The 13,629-nt window shown below is 46.0% G+C and overlaps 1 protein-coding gene across 2 annotated transcripts in view; it reads right to left on the bottom strand.

Moving 5' to 3' along the window:
• Window positions 1-13,629, bottom strand: part of BCR (BCR activator of RhoGEF and GTPase) — a 684,728-nt gene that overhangs the window by 230,551 nt on the left and 440,548 nt on the right. The window lies entirely within an intron of this gene.

Below are 13,629 nucleotides of genomic sequence, written 5' to 3'. Positions count from 1 at the left end.
ATGAGGTCTGAGAATGAGAAGGAAAAGTAGGAGTTTTGTGGGGAATGATTAACAGGGAAGAGCATGAGTTTTTTTAGGGTAACAGGAATCGTTTAATAACAGGAGAGATATGACGGAATGAGAAGCGGTGAACTAGCATGTAAGGTATGAGAACAAGAAGTAGAGAAGAGCATGGGGTATGAGGATAATGAGAAGGGAAAGATCTTGAGTGATGTGAGGAACATGTGAATCAGTGAACAACATGAGAGGTAGGACGTAAATGAGAAGCAGAGAAGAGCATAAGCGGTATGAAGAGAAAAAGAAGCAGGTAAGAGCACGAGGTATGAGAAAGTCAAAGAATGAAGACCAATGAACAGCATGAGAGGTGATGAAAGAATATTTTTAAAGTATTTTTTCTTTTTTTAACACATTGATTTGCATTGAGTAATAGTATTGCAAATTCTCTCCTCAGGTGTCTTTACAACTGGAAACGTATGAAGTGTAAATTGACTTGCAAATGACATTTTAGATAGTGTAAAAAGTTAATAACTATACGCACTTGAATAAAGAAAGAAAAAAAAGGTGAAAGAATGTGTGGCGCAGAAGGGTGTGTGTGTGTACAGAGAAGATCAAGCAGGAGATGTGTGAGGAGAAGAAGCAAGGGCAAATAGAATGAGGATCAGGAAAGAACATGAGAGGTATGAGGATGGTGAGAAACACGGAAGAGCATGAGACACGTGAGGAGAATGGAAGGTACATGTGCAATATGAGAATGGGAAGCAGGGAAGAGTATGTGAGGTGCTCAAAGAATGAAGAGCCAGGCATAGGATGCGAGGTTAATGAATGTGAGAAGCAGATCAGCAAATAGTGTGAGGCTGTAAAGAGAATGAGGAATAGGATGGAGCAGATGATATGTGAGATTAAAGGGCAGGAGGTGAAGAGAGGCTCAGGGAAGAGCGGAAGATCGAGGGCAGGGGAATTTGTTATTGGCATAGAGAGAGTGAGGAGCGATTGTGGAGAGTGTACGTTAAAATCACAGAGCAGGGAGGCAAAACAGGAAAAGGATAGTTTATACTCATGATTTTAACATACACGCTCCACAATCACTCCTCACTCTCTCCCTCTCTCTATACCGATTACAAATTCCCCTGCCTTTCCCCTGCCTTTCTTCCCACTCAGGGAAAAAAAGGGCATCAAAGAAGAAAGAAATATTTGTACCAGTATCATCAGGAATCCTGGTCATTAAGCTCTTTCTTACCGTGACCTCTCGTGTCAAGGAACAGAGAGGAGTCTTTAGAGTTTTACAAATCTAGATATTAGATGGTGATTCTGTCTCTTCTAAATCTGGTCTCCTATCCCCCTCATGGCTTTAATGATTTGTCCAGACAGTTAGCAGACTTCTATGAAAAGCTAAGATATGTATTAGTAGAAGGAGGCTGTCTTACAAACTAAGAGTAAACCCTTCTCTATGATTAACTTAAAACCAAATGCCATGTAGATTGTCTGACTAAAACCTGCAACATAGGTTCAAGCCAGGCCCAAGCAAACAGAAAAAGAAGAACAGCCTGACCAAACCTGGAATCTGTTTGAGGCATGACGCCTATAATGTAACGCTCACAGAAGGCATGTGGCGTACATATCCCATGGGGTCACTCAGAGCTCATGTGGTTTGTTTGCACTTAAGGAAAACGCAAGCCTTAGCGTTTATTGGATAAGCATCCAGAAGATCCTTTCGGACTGGGGTCAGTAAGAGGTGCATGGAATAATACAACTATCAAAATGAGTGTTCAAACTTGTGACATTGGTGCTTTCCACCACAGGTATCGCATCCTACTTTTCTTCCAACTTCAACACCTTCACCCTTCCCCCGCCCCCTTTCTCTGAAGCGTCCTACAGTTATCAAGGACATTTCTATCATTTTAGCATTAAATCAGCAGTCATACTACTGCTAATCCTTGTGGGTGTACCTGCAATGACACCTCATTAACCCTCCTATAACTCTTCACATCCAACATCTTCCCTGCTGCCAAATGTATTTATTTGTATACAAGTATAAAAGTAAACACATTATCAAACTGGTAGTGATTTAATGCACGTGCTATAAGACACATGTTACTTACCCTGTAATAGTCTTTCTGGTGCTTGCACCTGTTTAGAATAATGTGCTATGAATATTCCACCATCTTGTGGTTGGACCATAGTATTACATTTTGTTTACTTCCTAAGTAAACGTAGGTGCTGATGGGGGTTCTTCCGTCATAACATCCCCTTACTACACAGAGGGCAAATAGTGCTACTCCACCCAGGAGGTTAAACACTAGAACATGTCTCAACAAAATTACAGAGCAATCCATCCATATTACCTTCAGAAAATTCTTTCTGCTTCCACAGACTGCCATCCGTGACAGAAGTGCACATCAGAATATGTGCTTACAGAGTACAACCTTCATAGTGCACATAGAACAACTTCCATTACAAGATCCTGCTATCAGAAATGATGCTGAAAACGTGTTACTCTGGAATGTAATCATATGATTTATATGTAATGCAGAAGCAGCCAACGAAGGAGAGCATTCTGTGGTACCTTCTATCACGAAAGGCCATATTCACCTTTCAAGCATAAACAGCGTGCAGTCCATAAACCGCTCTGGCGAAGGAAATAAACACCAAGACACAAGTGTTGCAAATTAAAAACCAGTTACGAGATTCCTTGCCAACAAGGCCGACTGCCTAGCCAGATTCCACATCTCAGTTGTGATTCTCACATACTCAGGAACATTTGAAAATCAACCAACAAAATTATTTTTATGGCTGGGTTTAAAATAAAAAAGTAACCTCATGGGAGCAGCCATATGGACCAAAGAAATGTATCGTGAGTCACTGTCTCCGTTGGCATAGGCATCCCATGTCATTACAAACCGGAAGGCAACTTTAGCCGTAGCCTCCAAGTCTCCAGGGACATTCCAAGCAGATTTTATTGAAGAGGGCTTTGATCATCACATAGTCATTTTTCTACATTCATTACGCAAAGGAGCTGGTTGAGAACAGCTTGCTCTAGCAGAAGGTTCTGGCCTATCAAGGGTAAGCTGCTTTGAACCAAACCATTCATACATTGCGGGCGGAAGAAGAAAATGCCTAAACTAGACCACCAAAAAAGGGAGACGGCACCACGTACTTGCCACATAATCCCAAATCTTTTGCCGGCTGTACTTCGCTTTGGGTCTGCGTAAATGCAAAATTAAAAACTACAATCTACGGTTTCATGAAATCCCACTAACTGCCCCGTGGCGAGTTTAATATGATCATGTACGGCTATTTTTGATTTCATTTCAATAGAAAGCACATTATTTTTAACAGGTCAATTTTACTATGTGCCTATGCTGGCTTTTGGTCTTTCTTTCTCTGGGCCCACATGACGTATGCCCCCAATCTCAGTAAGTTAGAACTGATCATTTTCTAATTTAGGGCAGGGCAACCACAAATAATGTACTACTTTAAGTATACAGGAAGATAGTTTGTTATGACAGTTTTTCTAAAGTCCAGCTAAGGGCTTCAATGAAACCATACATCTGAGACAGTACATGAGCTCCACTCTTAGTATTAAGCTATACCACCTGAAAATGTTGGTAGGACGGACAGAGCAGCCAGGCCTATCTTAGGAGGGAGAGAGGGCTGTAGCTTGGGACAAAGAAATTGTAGCATGCATATGGTCCAAAGAAACACAAACAAAATGTATTGTACAAATAAAGAGTTTATTTAAATACAAGTGGACCAAGATACTTCTTGGGTAAGTAAGTACTATAACATATAAACACAATCATAAAAACCAACTGGATACCTATTGTATACAAACAAAGGTATAACCTTATTTAGAGGAGCAAGAAGCAAGTCAAGGTAAGTCAAACACAAGGTTATACATTCAGAATAGTAATATGCTATTCAGGTTAGATATACTTTTAGAATGCAATCAGTATTTCAAGGATAGTTGACCCTGTCAATCATGCCGCTCAATTATGAAATCACATAATAAACCAACCCGGTTACAAGTATACACCTTGCAACATTACCTTTTAGAACTCGGTTCAGAGCTAGTAAAACAAGTCATACTTACTGGAGTGGCCCTCAAGCTACTCAATGATAAGTATGAACACTTGATAAATATTTTTGAATGCACCAAGCAAAGCAGGGAAATCAACATTCTCTTACACTTGAAGACACAATGTATTTCAAGGTAAGTAATTGACCTTTTGGTATATAACTTGGTACATCTTTTATCTAATAGCTAGTTAAGTGTATAATACAGTTTCTAAGGTAAATAAGAACTTTATAAAACTATTTTAGAATAGCACCAACGCAATTCAGGGGAGCACAACCCAGGGTTACAAGTTTAGATTAGCAGCAGCTAATCAAGGTGAGTAAGACGTATATACTTTTCAAAGGCGCCTCCAGCTACATAAAGGTAGGTATAAACCCCAAGGCTGTTTTAGATCGGTATAAAGCAGACCATGGGAAGCAACTCCCAATGTTACACTTTAAGAAAGACACAATGTTATTTAAGGCAGGTAAATCCTATTGGTAAGCGTTTATACTCATTCAGTTGTTAAGCAATGAAAAAACAGTAACAAGACATTACTTTTTTAGAAGCGGGGAAACACCATTCAAAGTTTATACACTTTTAGAGCTGCAGAATGCAACTCAAAGGTAAGCATAAACTTAATGACACTTAACTTCTTTCATAGAGATACAGTTACCACACTAATTTCTTTAGCAAGCAAGTTCTTTTACACTTGTTATACTTTCAAGGCAGAATCCTATTCTTATCCTAGTCTATTGCATGAGTTCTCTCAAAGGCAGAAGAGGGACCGACAGTGGTCTAGGTGCCACCTATAGGCAAGTTGAGATAGGGTTCAGTTGCAGGAAAGTCAAAGTTCCATAGGGGATCTTAACAAGTAAGTACTCACTTTCAGAGTTAGTTAAAGTGTTCAGGGACTTCACAGACGGCTTCCTATACGTGTTCCAGCATTAGGCCTGGGCACGTGGTATGGGCAAACTCCCACCCACATGAATCTCCCACTCAGCCTCACAGGATGCACACCAGACCTAAGGTAAGTATTACCCAAGCCCACACAGTACCTTAGGAGAATAGAAGAGCTTCAGAGTGGATGCTTTCAGGATGCAGCAGCACAGGACCCGGCCTAGCACATTTCTACAGCAGACAGATGAAGAACGAATATCACTGGTCAAATGGTCTTCACTCTCTAGGTCCTGCACTCTGAAGAAGGGTCTTCAGGGATTCGAATCGTGTCTCAGAAGATCCAGCAAGAGTCCACCAAATTTCCAGATGGATTTGGACTTCGGAAGACCATGCACCCAACCTCTGTGTAGGAGCCATTGCATTCGGGACCCCCAGGTCGATTGGAAGGAAGGGTTACATCAGGATCTGGTTACAAAGCAGGCTCTCTGGTTGCTGGAAATCATTACAGGTTTATTTTCTTCATCTTCCTCTTCAGTTTCCGCTCCAGTGGTCGACTTGTCAGCAGCTTCCAGGATCAGAGTATTTATCAGGAACTACAGCACAACTTCTGCAATTTCTCCCTGCAGTTTACAGAAAGGGGTGGTATGGCTGTCCAATCAGGACAGCCAACCCCCCCATCCCACACTGGGAGTTGGTTCCTTTCAGACAAGGTGAAAGACAAAGGGCTGCAGCATTATGGACTCCTCCCTCGCTTCCTGCCCTCTCAGACACTCTGGAGCCTAGGCAGGGAATACAAAGGATTTCCGCTGGAGACACAACCTTCCACTGAGGTCGTTCCCACCTAGAATGGCAGGGGAAGACCTCAGAAACAACAAGCAAATGAGGAATGGTGAAAAAAGAAGGCCCTTCTGTGCATTACCGAGGCTGATTTAACAGAATGAGTAATGATGACTAAAAGTCATAAAAGTAGTTAAGACTTCCACCAGCCACTTTAGTAAACTGGCAATTGTAACAAAAATGTTACCAGGTAAGTAAGAAAGGGGATACACTGTATCCCCCAGCACTCCACATAAGGTGGCGTGTGCTGGCTCACTATATAAAATGTAAAGGGGAACAGTAGTACACCCAAGAACATTAAAGAGAAATTAACAGAAAAGCCCAAAAGGGGCAACCCAGCCTAAGCCCAAAAGTAATAGAAAACTATAACTCCAACTATACACTATGGAGAGACATAAAAAGATCACATCTAGACAGAATTGTGAAGATTAGGTCTGAACATAGTGACCAGCAATCACAGTCCTCCATTAGGCTGTCTGGCCCCATCATATCTCCCGTCTCCAATAGCATTTAGCCTGATTGCGCCAGATAGCCATACCTCGTATTCAGCCTGATTTTTGTAAGATTGTGCCAGGCAAGACTCAGACGTTTGCTCCAGGGACAACACGAATAACGAAGACCATGACGTCCATAAAGAAAAAGAACACTGCAGCCGAACTACATCAAAGCATACGGTACGTATGACAATGCATTACTTACCGTAAAAGCATTTCTGATGGTTGTATCTGCTTAGATTCACATGCTGTGCATAGGTCCGACATCCAGTGGTCACTGCGGAGTATTGCATTTTGTTTTTCGTAGTCGAAAAAGGGACGTCGACAAGGCGTGCCTGAAACACTATCCCTATAGTGACGTGCGTTGTACCCACAATCCCTCACGCGTCGAGGTCCCTCTGTTTGTATTTTTCTGCCCTGAGGGAGCCTTCTAGACGTGAGTGAGTACAGAAAAGAGAGAGAGATATAAAGGAAGTCTATGTTCCTTCCATCCGAGTGGGGAGGAAGGGTGGGCGCATGTGAATCTAAGCAGATACAACCATCAGAAATGCTTTTACGGTAAGTAATGCATTGTCTTCTGATGTTTGTTAATCTGCTTAGAATGACATGCTGTGCATAGACTAGCGAGCAGTACCCGGAGTTGGCGGTGGGTTATGAGAAGGAACAGTAGAGAAAAGGTGTCGTAATACTGCCTGTCCCACCTGGGAGTCAGATCTAGAGTGTGCATCTAGACAGTAGTGTTTTGTAAAGGTGTGCACAGAACTCCAGGTAGCCGCTTTGCAGATGGACTCAAGGGGAACATTTGCAATGAATGCTATGGATGCCCCCGTGCCTCGAGTAGAGTGTGCTCTTGGCCTAAAGGGCAGTTCTCTCTTAGCAAGAGTATAGCAGAGAGTGATGCATTGAACAATCCATCTAGAAATAGTGGACTTTGAAATCGCATCTCCTTCTCTTCCTGCTGCCACCGAGATGAAGAACCGATTAGTCTTCCTCAGTGGTCTGGTTCTTTCCATGTAGAACATGACCGCTCTGCGTACATCTAGTGTGTGCAGAGTCCTTTCTCCCAAATTGGAAGGATTTTGAAAGAACGTTGGTAGTTCTATAGATTGGTTTACGTGGAATTTAGAAATACATTTCGGGGCAAACCTAGGGTGAGTGCGTAGAACCACCTTATCTCTGAACTGTAACGAAGGGGTCTAGAATAGAAAGAGCCTGAAGTTCACTTACTCTCCTGATGGAGGGGATAGCTATTAAAAAAGCAGTCTTAAGAGTGAGGTGTTTAAGAGATGCTTTGTGCATGGGTTCGAATGGAGAGCCCATGAGTCTGGTAAGTACCACATTAAGGTCCCATCCGGGAGCTGGGTCAGCTATCGGGGGGTGTATTCTCTTTACTCCCTCCATGAAGGCTTTTATAACAGGGATCCTCCACCACGACACCTTGAGTTGGGAAGTGGTGTATGCAGAAAGTGCCGCTAGGTGGACTTTAATGGAATTGAACACTAGACCTGAATCCAAAAGGTGGGTCAGGTATAGGACAACATGTGTGGGAGAGCAGTCAATAGGGTTGATGCCTTTACTCCTGCACCAGATGACAAATCTTTTCCACTTGCTAGAATAGCAGTGGCGAGTGTTAGGTTTTCTGGCTTCCCTGAGGATGTCCATGCATCTTTGCGGGAGCTGTAGATGTCCGAACTCTATGATTTCAGGAGCCAAGCTGCTAAGTTCATGTTCTGGGGGCATGGATGCAGAGTCCTGCCCTTGTCCTGAGACAGCATGTTGTACGGGCAGGGGAGTCTCACTGGGGGAGATAGAGACATCTCCATCAAGTGAGCGAACCATGGTTGCCGGGCCCACATTGGGGCCACTAGTATCATGGTTACTTGTTCCTGGTGCATCTTGTGCACCACCCTGTTGAGAAGGGGAGTCGGGGGGAAAAGCGTAAACAAATTTCCCTGACCATTGCATCGACAGACCGTTCCCCTTGGATTGGTTCTGGGGTACCTGGAGGCGTAACTTAGGAATTGTGAGTTTTCCAGGATTGCGAACAGGTCTATTTCTGGGAATCCCCATTGTGTGAAGATGTCGAAGACGATGTCTTCGTGCAGGCGCCATTCGTACTCTTCGGGCAGGGGGAAATCTCTGCTGAGTCTGTCTGCCAGCAGATTGAGTTCCCCGGGTACATGTAGTGATAGTAGGAACATGTCCTGTTTGAGAGCCCACTTCCATATATTCTGGGCCAGCTTGGACAGGCCTGGAGAGTGGGTGCCCCCCTGCTTGTTGATGTAGTACATGGCTGTGGTGCTGTCTGTAAGGACCATTACTGTTTTGCCTTGTAGGTGTTCCTGGAAGGCTCTTAGCGCTTTGAACACAGCTAGTAGCTCCAGTAGATTTATGTGTTTGGATGCTACGTTCGGAGTCCACACTCCGTGAGCAGTCTGATGGGATAGGTGCGCCCCCCATCCTGTGAGGGATGCGTCTGTGGTTAGAGTGGCTTCCGCCGCGGGTGTGGCAAAGGATTTCCCTTTTTCCATGTTTTCCTTTGTCCACCACCGTAGCGAGAGAACCAAGGCTTGCGAGACCACAACTAGATCCTCCCATAGTCCGCTGGCCTGACACCACTGGCTGTTGAGCCACTCTTGCATTGGGCGCATGCGCAGGCGCGCGTGAGGTACCAAATAAATACACGACGCCATCATTCCTAGCAAGCGCATTGCTTTGCGTACCGTCACCTCTCGACCGGTCACATATTGAGGGATCTGAAACAGCATGTTTTGGACCCTCTCTTTGGAGGGGAAGACGAGGCCGTCCCTTGTTTGAATTAGAGCCCCTAGGAATTGCTTGATTTGACTGGGGTCTAAACTGGACTTCTTTTCGTTGATGGAGAAGCCCAACTGGAACAAAAGGTCTACCGTCTTTTGGGTATTGGAGAAGCATGTTTCGTAAGAATCCCCTGTTATGAGCCAGTCGTCGAGGTAAGGGTAAACTGGGATGGACAACCTGCGCAGGTGGGCCGCTGCCACTGCCAGCACCTTTGTGAATACCCTTGGTGCTGATGCTATGCCAAAGGGTAGCACTTTGAACTGGTAGTGTTTGCCCTCTATCATGAACCTGAGGTATTTTCTGTGCGCTGGCAACATTAAAATATGAAAGTATGCATCTTTCATGTCCAATGTTGTCATGTAATCTCCCTGAGAAAGCAGTGGGATCACTTCCTGTAAGGTTACCATACGAAACTTTTGGGGTTTGATAAACTTGTTCGCTGGCCGCAGATCTAATACAGGGCGCATGGTTAGATCCTTTTTGGGTACAAGGAAGTACACTGAATAAATACCTTCCGTTACCTGAGATAGAGGCACGACCTCTATGGCTCCTTTTTCCAGCAGTTGTTGTACTTCTTGGAGAAGGATGGCAAGATGTTCCGGTGTCATGCGACGTCCCCTCGGGGGTCTGTAGGATGGGGAACTGTTGAATTCGATAAAGTATCCGTGGGCTAAGGTGGAAAGTACCCAACGGTCTGACGTTATCTCCTCCCATGCAGGAAGAAAGGATGTTATCCGGCCCCCGACCGGTGTTGCATGGGAGGGGACGCGAATCTTCGCGTCACTTGGAGTTGTTGGGGGCTTGGGAGCCTCTGGGGGTGGATCCCCGATTTCTCCCTTTACCCCAGCGTTGGCCTCTTTGGCTGTACTGCCCACTATTGGTCTGGTAATTGGTGGCAGGGTATTGTTGATGTTGACTTTGTTGTTGTTGTTGGCGTTGACCACGAAAAAAGCGTTTGTTGCCATAGCCGCGTCTGGTAGTGGGCTTAGAGATTTGGTCAAGAGTCTTGATAGTATCGAACTCTTTTTTAGCCATCTCTAGAGCTTCATCCACCGCTTTCCCAAAGAGGTTAGAGTCTTCCACAGGTTTATTTATTAAAGACGCCTGTGTCTCCGGTTTAAACCCTGAGTTGTGCAGCCATACATGGCGTTTTAGGAGTATTCCCTGCACCAGGGAACGTCCCGCTGTTTCTGCCGCGTCCAGAGAGTTTTTTACAATGCTCTGGTTCACCTGGGTTCCTTCGCCAATAGTTGAAAGTAGGCGTGTACGTAAAGGCTCCGGTGCTTCCTCGGCGTCCTTCCGCAGTTTGGCCCACTGCGCGTCTGCATAGCTAGCAAGCAAAGAATTGTTGTTCGCAATTCTTGCTGAGAAGGCAGCCGAGGAAGTTACTCTTTTTGCAAGGGCATATAGCCTTTTGCCCTCCTTGTCAGGGGGTGCCTCACTGGTGGAAAGTGGTACCCCTGCCCTCTTTCTAGTATTAGATACTACTAGGGAATCCGGAATGGAATGTCCCCTAATGTAGAGCGGGTCTGAGGGAGAAGGAGTGAAAAGTTTTTCAATTCTCGGATTGACCCCTCTGATCAATGCGGGAGTGGCCAGCGAAGGGATGATTCTTCTCTTCACTGAAGCTAGGAGGGGAATGGTCTGGCTGACCGGGGGTTTCTCTTTAATTACTCTTTCCACAAAGTCTAATTCTGGAGAGAGCTCCCCAGTGTCCAGTTCGAAATGTGCTGCTGCTCTGCGCAACAGTGCATTGAAAGTGGGCTGATCGTCAATTGGAGACGTGTTCCTAACCGGTGAATTGTCAGGAGGATTTAGGTTTAGGACATCAGTTTCGGAATATACTGATGGGGATTGCCAGGGGTGCGAAGGTCCTTCTTCAGTGTTTTCTCCGAAGCCTTCTTCTATAATGTCTGGCCTGTCTTCCAGACATTCCTCCTGGTTGTGTCCTTCATCGTCCATGAAATCATCCTCCTCCTCTAAGTATTGTTCCTCCCCAGTGAGGTCGTATACGTTATGGAAGTCTGAGGCTGTGTCCACCTGGGGATCGACTAGCCTCGGATATTTGGCCCTGGGGTCCTCCTGAGGCCCTTCTCTAGTCCTCTTGGGAGTTTGAGAGGTCTGGGTATTCATAAACCTTTCCATCCTCTCCATACAGAGGTGGGGTCTTTCCATGGTTTCATGGGGTACCCCAGAGCGGTCTGGCGGGGGAAAAATAGAGTCATCTAGCTGGAAACGGCTCGACCTCTCCCAAAGCGTCGAGGAAAGTGTCCCGTCGCCCTCCGAAAAACCTTCAGGTGTGCTGGGTGACCCCCCGACTGAAGGGGGTAGTCCCTGCCTCCCTTCGGGCTTTTTCGGCGTGTCTTTCGACTTGTGCGTAGCGCTCAACGTGACTTTCGGCGTACGCTTCTGGGCGTCGGCTACAACGATCCTCGCCAAGCTCTCGGCGACTTGTTTGTCGGCGGAAGCTTGCGTTTTTGACGCTACGGGTGTCGATCGCTCTAGGGCGGTAGGCGCCTTCTGTTGATGCGCGCCGGCCGATGGTTTGGGGGCGGCGCCCTTATTTGCCGAAAGCCCAGTCGCTGGTCCCGGCTGCGGTTGCGAGAGGGGCTTCGAACCCGAACGGTCCGAGGAGGCCGCTGGTGGAACCTGCGTCTCCTTGGGCGCCGAAGCTCTCTTCGTCTTAGACGAAGAAGAGCCGTGGGTTGTGTGCTTAAGTGTGTTTTTGTGTGCGTCAATGTCGCCGGGGTGTTCATCCCCAAAGCAGGGCGTGAGCCGAGCCCGTCGGGGCCGGGGACAGACGACGAAGCGCGCGAGCGCTCCTTAGAGGGGTTTTTGACTTCCGTAGCGGAGGTCGTGTTATCGCGTTCCTCGTCACTGTCGGTGGTAGCAGCGGCGGGTGAACCTTCGGCCTTCGACATCGCGTAGGCCGCCCACCTTTTAACTCTACGGTCTTTTAGAGTTTTAGGCTTAAGAAGCCGACAAGCCGCGCAACCTTCCTCCTTGTGATCGAGGGGCAAGCAGCGGTTACACCGTGAATGCTTGTCCTTCCAAGTAAATTTGCCTTTGCAAAGCGGGCAAAATCTAAAGGGAGTCCTCTCCATAGCCGAGGTAATAAATCGTGATAACCACCCCAAGGGAAAGGAAGGGGAAAGGGAAAGGCATTCTCAGAAAAGAACCAGAGATGTCCCACGACCCCACTCTCCCTACTGTATATGGCCTGCGAGGCCAGGCCACGTGTTCGGCAACGCCGAAGGATCTCCTCCGCTCGACCCTCCGTCGAAGATCTTGCTCGGCGGAGAACAGCTTCACAACTGCGTCGAGGGAGGGGGTATGTATTTAATATTAATGAGAAAACGACCAAAGGTCGAGGAGATGAAATTTGCAATGTCTCTCGAGGAGCTCCGCGTAAAGGCGACCAGTAGCTGGGCGGAAAAAAACAATCTGAGGGACCTCGACGCGTGAGGGATTGTGGGTACAACGCACGTCACTATAGGGATAGTGTTTCAGACACGCCTTGTCGACGTCCCTTTTTCGACTACGAAAAACAAAATGCAATACTCCGCAGTGACCACTGGATGTCGGACCTATGCACAGCATGTGATTCTAAGCAGATTAACAAACATCAGAAACCTTATACCACGTCTGTGGACACAGGCACGGCCATCCATCCACGCACCATACAATGCAGCTATGGCTATGCCATTCCGGTCTAGCAGCGCACATAGCCGTCCACATAAACCCCTGATGTACCCTCAACACCTCTGCCACTAGCAGAGACTACCAACGAAAATAAAATTTGGTACAGCTGGGCACACATCAAATCTTCAGCAATAGCACTCTATCCTAAACCACCTACAGCGCCCACCCACATGCCTGATCTCTGGGCTGCTTACTGGAGCCTAGCCAGCCACCTTAGTCCTGAGCCAGCGAAAATGCACACAAGCATATCTTAATCTAAACTCTTGGAACCTCCTACACATTGACTACAATCACCAAAGGCATTCCAAACACAAAGCGGATTAAGGTCATACAAATGGGGAAAGAGTGCTATATAAATAACGATTACAATACAATACAAGAAAAAGAGTAAAAGACTGCATGAGAGGGAAAAAAGATTCCCCTTCACCCAGGGAGAAAGGAAAATAATCAGCAAGTCCAAGTAAAATGTTCTGGGGTTGACACAGGTCAGGAAGATTTATCACCAAAATGAGCATCTTACCTAACATTGTTTCACCAGGAGTTCCTACTGCAAGGGAAATTGGTCCAGAGGAAGAAGTTTAAAATTAAAACACTGAAACATTGTCGAATGCTGATACATTACACGTCGGCCACACTAGCAATATGGAGTAGTAATTGCAACATGCCAACATTCTGACGCACCTGGGAGGGAGATTTCAGCAGAGAACTCGGGAGACATACATTTTCCCATAGGAAGGCATTGAGGCTTGAATTCTTTTAGGCGGGAGAACATGAAAAATAGCATTTTCTTTCACAGAAAAATTGGGTGTCTCGCGCCAAAAT

This window comes from Ambystoma mexicanum, chromosome 10, assembly GCF_040938575.1.
Source record: "Ambystoma mexicanum isolate Mex_15411 chromosome 10, UKY_AmexF1_1, whole genome shotgun sequence".
Lineage (NCBI taxonomy): Eukaryota > Metazoa > Chordata > Amphibia > Caudata > Ambystomatidae > Ambystoma > Ambystoma mexicanum.
This window is presented reverse-complemented; position numbering and strand designations above follow the sequence as displayed.